This window comes from Mesoplodon densirostris, chromosome 20 (genome assembly GCF_025265405.1).
Source record: "Mesoplodon densirostris isolate mMesDen1 chromosome 20, mMesDen1 primary haplotype, whole genome shotgun sequence".
NCBI lineage: Eukaryota > Metazoa > Chordata > Mammalia > Artiodactyla > Ziphiidae > Mesoplodon > Mesoplodon densirostris.
In genome coordinates, this window is record NC_082680.1 from 6,500,408 (window position 1) to 6,510,388 (window position 9,981).

Here is a 9,981-nt window from a genome sequence, read left to right on the forward strand (position 1 = left end):
TACATTAAAAGGATCATACACCATGGTCAGTGTAATTTACTCAAGGGATACAATGATGGTTCAATATCTATGAAATCAAGGTGATATACAACTTCATTAAAAAAATGAAGGATAAAAATTATATGATCAATATGATTTACAAAATTAATGTAAAATTGGTGCAGTCACTATGGAAAACATAGGGAGTAGGGAGGCTCCTTAAAAAATTAAAAATAGAATTACCATATGATCCAGCAATTCCACTTCTGGATATTTTTCTGAAAAAAAAAACGCAAACACTAATTTGAAAAGGTACATGCACCATTAGGCTCATTGCAGCATTATTTATGATAGCCAAAATACAGAAACAATCTGAAGTGTCCATCAGCAGATGAATGGATAAAGAAGATATGATATATATATTTACGTATATACAATGGGATATTACTCAGCCATAAAAAGCCATTTGCAACAACATGGTTGGATCTGGATGGTATTATGTTAAGTGAAATAAGTCAGAGAGAGAAAGACAAATACTTTATGATTTCACTCACAAGTGGAAACTAAAAAACAAGTAAACAAACATAACAAAACAGAAACAGACTCATAGATACATAGAACAAACAGGCGGTTGCCAGAGGGGAGATGAATGAAATAAGTGAGGGAGATTAGAGATACAAAATAAACGAGTCATGGGGGTGTAATGTACAGTTGTAGGATACATTCAATGATAATGTAATATGTCTGTGTGGTGACAGATGGTAACTAGATTTATGGTGGTGATGATTTTGTAATGTATAGAGCTACCAAATCACTGTTGTGCACCAGAAAAAAAATCACATGATCATTTTAATAGATGCAGAAAGTCATTTGACAAAATTCAACATACGTTTATAATAACAAGTCTCAACAAGCGGGTATTGAGGGACTGTACCTCGACATAATAAAACCATACATGACAACCCATAGCTAACACCATACTCAATGGAAAGCCGAAAGCTTTTCCCCTAAGATCAGGAACGCGACAATGTTGCTCACCCCACCGCTCCTGTTCATTATAGTACCGGAAGCCCTAACCAGAGTAACGAGGTAAAAAAAAAAAAGAAGAAGAATGGGCTTCCCTGGTGGCGCGGTGGTTGAGAGTCCGCCTGCCGATGCAGCGGACACGGATTCGTGCCCTGGTCTGGGAAGATCCCACATGCCGCAGAGCGGCTGGGCCCATGAGCCATGGCCGCTGAGCCTGCGCGTCCGGAGCCTGTGCTCCGCAATGGGAGAGGCCACAGCAGTGAGAGGCCCGCATACCGGGAAAAAAAAAAAAAAAAAGAAAGGCATAAGAATTGGAAAGAAATAATTTAAGTTTTCTATATTTGATAACATAATTTTATATACATATGCATATATATATATTCATATTCCTGAAGTCTCCAAATCAAAACCAGAATGAGACTTCACCTTCGACCTGCTGAATGACTATATTTTTTGTTTTCATTTTTGGTTTCACCACACGGCATGCAGGATCTCAATTTCCCAACCAGGAATCCAACCTGTGCCCCTGCAGTGGAAGTGCAGAGTCCTAACCACTGGACCGCCAAGGAATTTCCATGAGTGACTATCTTTAAAAAGATAAAACATAAGAAACACTAGTAAGGATGTGGAGAAAAGGGAACCCTCGTGCACTGTTTGAGGGGATGTAAATTGGTACAGCCACTATGGAAGACAATATGGCGTTTCCTTGAAAAATTAAACATAGGTGGATTCTGGTTCAAGATGGTCACATAGGAGACTCCTGAACTCCCTTCCTCCCGGGGACACACTGAATCTACAGCTACAAATGAAAAGAATTTCCTCTGAAAGAAGTCCAGAAATCCCCTGGCACAGTGACATACATTCAGGAGGAACTCACAACTCCCAGCTCCTTTCTGAAGAGTGAAGGGCTCTGAGAGGGACGGAGTAAAGGGACAAAGTAGGTGATTAAATACTTAATCCCATGAGGGGATCATAAGTAGAGAGGGAACTTTGGGAGACCCTGTAATTTAATGATCACTCAAGAAAGCAGGCTTGCTTAACAACAAAACTAACAACAGAGCTGTAAATCAAGGCAATGACACCTGCACCCTGCTGGTTGAGGTCACTCTATGCACAAATAAAAATAAAAATACAGGGGAAAGGTGACATTATACTGAAACCTGAGATGATTTACCATATTTTAGTATACGTTACCACCTTTTTGCTTATTTCCATAGCACCGTGACAGTCCCGGTTGGGCCACATAGGGTCAAAAACGCCCCGACCCAAAGTGTAGGAGGAGTTAATGATGGAAGACTCAAAGAACAAGGAAGAAGGTGGTCTTTTCCCCCTCCCCACTTTTCCTTTGATTATAAAACTGTAGCCCACTAAATTCTCAGGACAGTACCCTCTTGCCTGCCCGCTTGTATCTCTCACAAGCATCCTATACTAATACTAATAAATGACTAATCCTATACTAATAAATGACTTCTGTTGGCTGTCAATTCGCCTCTTGGTGAATTCTTTCTGCACTGAGACAGAAGAACCTGGACTTCATTAAGTCCTGAGTTGAGTTCTGCGGTTTCAGACCAGGTGAATGGTTTTAATTAAAAGACAGTGGTTTTGAGTCCCCTCCTAAGTCAGGGATGGTGGGTTCAAGCCCCAATCTGAGGTGCGGCTGGGTTCAAGTCCCATCCAAGGAGGAGTGTGGGTTCAGTCTGAACTCAAAATTTAGCACCCCAGCTTTTAAATTTCCACCCAAGGGACAAGCCCCCAAATACCTGGCTCTGAAGGTCAATGGGGCTTTGCATCCACGAGACCCACAATGTATAGGAAACCAATGGGCTCGCGGGACTCAGTGGTGATTCCCCCAAATCTCAGCACAGAGGCCGCAGACTGGCACGTCCATCTCACGGTCTTTCCATGATCTAGGCCTATTTATGTATCTTAAAAGCCACAGTCTGATGGTCAGGCTTCTATTTAACACACATGTAGGGGCTGACTGGGACCTTCTCTGCAGACCAGCAAGGCTGACGACACCATCCTGCCACTCTCCTTCTCCCAAATCCAGGTCCCCGGTGTCTCCCTGAAAGGAGCTTTTGCACATGTCTGATGCCCTGGCTTCTGCAGCTGCCACCCTGGGGTCACGCCCCCTGGCTGTGGTGGCCAAGAGAGCTTACGTTCACCAGTCCCACAGGACTGTAACAAACAACAAAGCAGTTCTTAACTGGGTATTCCCCAGGGCTCAGTCCAGAGGGAGGAGACGGAAAGGCCCACTTCCCGATCTTTCCCTTAAAGAGGTCTATCTGCGTCCTTTAAAAGCTGCTGCTTGAGGGTCTGGCTTCTCCTTTGGGACGCTTACAGTTCTTCAAAAACCCTCAACTACTGGGAGCCAGAAACAAGAAACAAACAACGCCCTCTCCCCCCGTGCCCCCAAACACAAAGAAGTAAAGCTTGGTCACTCACACAGGTATGAAGGAATCAAGAGGTAGGGTTGGGAGGAAGGGTAAGTTTCATTTCTTACACAAGACCACTCCCTCAAGACTGAGAGAGGTGGCTGTTCGTCTAACACACAGAGACTAAAACAGATGGTCAAGAAGGATGAAGAAACAGTGGACTATGTTCCAAACAAAAAGATGAAACTCCAGCACAGACCTTAATGAAACAGATAAGTCATGTACCTGGTAAACAGTTCAAAATTATTGTCCTCACTGAGGTCAGTAGGGGGAAAAATGCATGAACAAAGTGAGTATTTCAACAAAGAGATAGAAAATACAAGAAAGTACCAAACAGAAATCACAGAATTGAAGAATTTAATAACTGCACTGAAAAATTCCAAAGAGGGGTTCAATAGCAGAATAGATGAATCAAAGGAAGCATCAGCAAACTCCGAGAGGGCAGTAGAATTTGTCCAAAGAGCAAAAAAAAAAAAAAAAAAAAAAAGAAAGAAAAACAATGAAGACAGCTTATTCTTACAGGACTTCACCAAGGGCACCCACATTTGCGTTGCAGAGATACCAGAAGCGAAGAGAGAAAGGGATAGAAAGATTATTCTGAGAAATAATGGCTGAAAACTTCTCTAAACTGGGAAAAGAAACAGACATCTACATCCAGGAATTCTAGAGTTCCAAAGAAGATGAATCCAAAGAGACTCATACTGAGACACATTATAATTAAAATGTCAAAAGTTAAAGATAAGGAGAAAAATCTGAAAAGCAGGAAAACAACTTGTTACATATAAGGGGACCTCCGTAAGACCATGAGCAGATTTTTCAGGAGGAACTTTGCAGGCCAGAAGTGAGTGGCACGATGTATTTAAAGTGCTGAAAGAAAAATATTGCCAATCAAGAATACTCCACCTGGCAAAACTGTCCTTCAGAAATGGAGAGAGAAAGTGTTTTCCAGAAAAGCAAAAGCTGAAGGAGTTCATTGCCATTAGACCTGCCTTACAAGAAATGTTAAATGGATTTCTTCAAGCTGCAATTAAAGGTGCCAATTACTATGAAAGTATAAATCTCACAGGTAAAGGCAAATGTATAGTTAAATTCAGAATACTCTAATGTTTTAATGGTAGTAGGTAAATTACTCAAAGTGAGAATAAAAGTTAAAAGATAAAAATGTCTTAAAAATAACTATAAACAACTTGTTAAGGGATACACAATAAAATAAGAGGTAAATTGTGATATCAAAAAGAAAATGGATTAGAGTAAAAATGTAGAGCTCTTGTATGCATTCAAACTTAGGTTGTTAGCTGAAAATATACTATTATAGATATACAATATTTTAAATAAGCCTCATGGTAACCACAAAACAAAAATCCATAATAGATACACAAAAGCTGAACAGAAAGGAATCTAAGCATACCACTACAGAAAATCATCAAAAAGAAAAAGAGAAGGAACAAAGGAATTATAGAACAGCCAGAAAACAATGAACAAAATGGTATTGTATATGTCCACCAGAGGACAAGTATAAGACTGTTCAACTGCATTCATGACAGTTCAAATCTGGACTCAATACAAATGCCCATCCACACAATAGGTAAAAAAATTGTAGTCTATGCATATAATAAGTTACTACACCACAATTAAAAAGAAAGAACTACTGATCCGTAGAATGAGAATGTCCCTACCAGGAGAGCAGTAACATCTGTGTGAAGGGTACTTACTCTGGCCTCTCTCCATCTAATAGTTCTGAGGATGCAGAGAGTGGTTCTCCCCTAGATGTGTGACACCATCTCTCAGGAACCAAAAGACCTCTGATTTAGCCTAAACTTTTATAAAGTCTCTCACTAAAAAGGTTCTTCTAGCTTCTGAGAGAATTCTAACTTTGAGGACTCACCCTCCTCCAAGGTGCCAGGTGGGAAACATGTCACATCATCCCCCTCCATTGACCGTTGTCTTTCACAGTCGCCCACTGGGGGCCATGGACTCCAGCTTCCAGACAACATCCTCTTTTTCTCAGTTAAGATTAGCTTTAGCTGTAATTCTCATACACCCTCACACTCAGCAATGGCCCTAGAAGCTCCAAGATCCCAGCTCTTTCCATGTTACTCCTCTGCCACATGGCCCAAAGTAGCTCTTCAAGCTCCAGCCATCACTTGTTCATTCCACCACCCAGAAGAGATAAGTGGGAGAGAAGGGAAACACCCCTTTTTTTCTAAGGCCATTTCCCAGTGGTCTCACAACAACTATGCTTATGTCTCATTGACCAAAATGTAGTCAACATGGCCACACTTGGCTACAAGTGGAAGTTAGGAAAGGCAGTCATCTAGCTGCATGGCAATCTTCCCAGATTGACTCTGCATTCTTTCTACAAAGAAGAGGAGAACTTGGGCTTCCCTGGTGGCGCAGTGGTTGAGAGTCCGCCTGCCGATGCAGGGGACGCGGGTTCGTGCCCCGATCCCGGAAGATCCCACATGCCGCGGAGCGGCTGGGCCCGCGAGCCATGGCCGCGGAGCCTGTGTGTCCGGAGCCTGTGCTCCGCAACGGGAGAGGCCACAGCAGTGAGAGGCCCGCGTACAGCAAAAAAAAAAAAAAAAAAAAAAAAAAAAGAAGAGGAGAACTGATATCAGGGATCTCGGCTACTACCTCTAACCCAAAAATAATGTTTCCAAGCCTATCAGTAGATGCCAGCAATTGTTACTGCAGCTGTGTGTGTGTGTGTGTGTGTGTGTGTGTGTGAGAGAGAGAGAGAGAGAGAGAGTGTGTGTGTGTGTGTGTTTCCTCTTTCTGGGTGTGGGAGAAGAAAAATGGTTGTCTACCTTATTGATGTGTAAGTCACAGTTCAGCTGGCTCAGATGCCTAGTTACAGTAAGTCCCCTACATATGAACACCCTCTCAGAACAGAACTCATTTGTAAGTTCAATTTGTTTATAAGTCCAACAAAGTTAACCTAGGTACCCAACTGACACAGTTGGCTATATGATACGGTACTGTGATAGATTTGTAATACTTTTCACACCTATCATACATAAAAAAACAAACAAAAAATAAAGAAAACACTTTTAATCTAACAGTACAGTACCTTGAAAAGTACAGTAGTACAGTACAACAGCTGATATACAGGGGCTAGCACGCACGTTTGCATCTCTGAAAGTTTGCAACTTGAAGGTTCGTCTGTAGGGGACTTACCGTATACCTGGATTTGGCAAGACCATTAAAGAGCCGTCTACTCAGTCATCACCCTGTGCTGTGTGTGGTGACCATAAACTGTGTATATCAAGGGCAATTGTTGCTGTGTTACTTATTACATATTTATTACTGTCATTCTCTAGTGTTAAATGTAAAGACGACTTGTACTTCTCTGTACTCTTGGCTCCAAAAGCTGAGAGCCTACTTCAGGATAAAGCTGTCGTCTCACCACGAAGAGGTGTGCAGGGCACCAACCTCATCTTGCTCTCAGGTACCCACCTCTCCTCAGTGTTCTCCTTTTATTACTTGTTCTGCTCTACAGGCATCATTGTAAGTTGCCACATAGTTTATTTGTAACAGGCTGAAACGTACACACAACTAATGAAAACAAGTTATCACCATATGTCAAGTTTCAATATTTCACTAACAGACAAAATTGGAAAAGTCACGACTGCAGCGTCCCGCCAAAAGCATGAGTCATACCTGAAACGGGGTCCAGGAGAAGCAGGTGGCCGGACGTTAGTGTCTGCAGAAGGGTTGCTGTTAGCAGGGCAGCTGGAAGGTGGCTGTAAGTCAGGCCAGCGCTTGGGTGTAGAGCCAGCGACTTACACGGTGCTTGGTACAGCTGCAGGGCCAGCGGGGCCAGACTGCGAACGGCCTAGGAGCCCATGAAGAGTGTGGTTTTAACCTCAGAAGAGAGGAGTCACTGAAGGCTTTCCAGAGGGTGAAGAGGGAGATCAGACTGCTTTAGCCAGGTGGCAGGGCGGCAGCACAGCAGTCCAGGTGCGAGGAGGTCAAGGGCTCAGCAAAGTCCCTGCTGCCGGAAGACAGGGGAAATCAAAAGGCACCTCCTGAAAAAGGAACTGGCATAAAGGAAGCCCGCCAGCCAGCTGGATAATATAGAGGGTAGGGTGTGCACGGGTGAAGCTGAGGGAAGGTGGAAGGGTGACATCAGGTCTTTTAGCAGCAAACTGAGAGGATTCAGGGAAAAGAGTGGAGTGGCGGTGTTGGAGCTACTTTCTGCTAAGAACGTTTAAAATTCTTGTAGAATTTTTAGGCTCGGATGTCGAGAAAACAGATTTTTTTAAAAATTTATTTTTGGTTGCATTGGGTCTTCATTGCTGCGTGTGGGTTTTCTCTAGTTGTGGCGAGCAGGGTCTTCTCTTCATTGTGGTGCGTGGCCTTCTCCTTGCGTTGACTTCTCTCGTTGCAGAGCATGGGTTCTAGGCGTGCAGGTTCAGTAGTTGTGGCGCACGGGCTCAGTCGTTGTGGCACACAGGCTCTAGAGCACAGGCTCAGTAGTTGGGGCGCACGGGCTTAGTTGCTCCGTGGCATGTGGGATCTTCCCGGACCAGGGCTCGAACCCGTGTCCCCTGCACTGGCAGGCGGATTCTTAACCACTGGGCTACCAGGGAAGTCCAAGAAAGCAGATTTTTTAAAAAAATGTTTGGGGCTTCCCTGGTGGCACAGTGGTTGAGAGTCCGCCTGCTGATGCAGGGGACATGGGTTTGTGCCCCGGTCCGGGAAGATCCCACATGCCGCGGAGCGGCTGGGCCTGTGAGCCATGGCTGCTGAGCCTGCCCTTCCAGAGCCTGTGCTCCGCAACGGGAGAGGCCACAGCAGTGAGAGGCCCGCGTACCGCAAAAAAAAAAAAAAAAAAAAAAAAAATGTTTGTAGCTCAGGAGAAGTAATCTGTGGATTTGGGGGCCATTAGCAAAGAGTGGATGAGCCAAACCCATAGATGGAAACTCAAGGACGTCTGGGGAACTAGAGTGGTTGAGTGCGGAGAGGCATTTTCAGTAGGCAAAGGCTGATCACAGACAGGCTTAAAAAGGTTGAGGGAAGGACTGAGCATCTGACATGGGGACAATGGTCTGGGCGGAGGCCACAAAGAGGAGGAAGAGATGGCGTCAAAAGCACCTTCTCGGGTAAGAGAAGCACCAATGGGTATTTTGACAAATTGCAATAACTTAGGGTAAGTTCTGTAATAGAAGCACCTTCAAGGGAGTGTTGAAGGTCAAGGGGCATTTACTACGGTCTGGGGGCTCTTTCAGCAGAAAGAAAACTTGAGCTAGGTCCGGATGGGCAAATTAGAGAGGAAGAACATTCCAGCAGAAACAATGGTGCTTACAAAAATGCTAAGATAGGGCTTCCCTGGTGGCACAGAGGTTGAGAGTCTGCCTGCCGATGCAGGGGACACGGGTTCATGCCCTAGTCTGGGAAGATCCCACATGCCGTGGAGCGGCTGGGCCCGTAAGCCATGGCCGCTGAGCCTGCGCGTCCGGAGCCTGTGCTCCGCAACGGGAGAGGCCACAACAGTGAGAGGCCCGCGTACCGCAAAAAAAAAAAAAAAAAAGAATGCTAGGATACCGAACAGCATGGCTATTTTAAACCATGAAAGGGGTCTGTGGGAATGCAGCTTAGTTTAGAAGGCGGCAAGCAATGGTAAACATTGGCAGAAAGCAGGTCTGGACCAGACTGGGAAGAGCTTTACAGGTGTCCTTAAGAGCACGTACCCCAAAGAGATGTAAGAAGTCTTAGCAGGATTGTTCCTAAACGAACACAAACCTACTCAGAGTGGATTAGGTAAAAGGGAATTTATCGTGAAGAATCAAGGACGTTGCATGAAGCCAGGTGCTGGAAGCCAGCTGGAAATCATAGGAGAGACAGTGGGCAGCTTGCCTTCCTTCTCTCCCCTTCTTCCAGGGCACTTGAGCTGCGTGCAACCTGCACCCATATCTCTGCACGTTCATTTGTTCTTCTCCCAAAGCATCAACATGTGTGTTTGGGGTTTCCATGGCACCAATTACGACTGCAATTCCTCATGACTTCTATGCTCTAGTGTTTAGTCCTGTCTGGCTCATAATCTGTACCTGATGGTCTGTGACTTCATTACCTAGACTCCAACACTGCAGGCCGGAGAGAGGGATTCCCTTGTACAAACCTGATTTTATAGATCTGTCTCACTTAGTCGTGCCTCTGGGGAGCACTGCCAAAGAAGGGGGCATGGAGTAGGAAAGCACCCCCCACGTTTCTACGTAGCAGCAGTGTGCTGGGGGTATTCAGTAAATCCTAGAGAAAAAACAGGGCACATCTTCCTGGAGTGCAGGTTTCCTGTTTAATTCATCAGCTTTTTATTCATTATTTCTATAGCCTGATCCATGCCTAGTGAATAAAGTAAAAACACAAAGTCCTACCTCTCCAGGAGCCTACCTTATTACAGCAAGGGGGAGACAGATAATGCATACTGTGTCGCATAGAAATAAATGCAATATAATATCAAGCGGAGTAAGAAAGATTATACTAGGATCAGATTTGCTGCAAATAACAAAAACCTAAAACAAGCTTAAACAAGTTAAAAGGT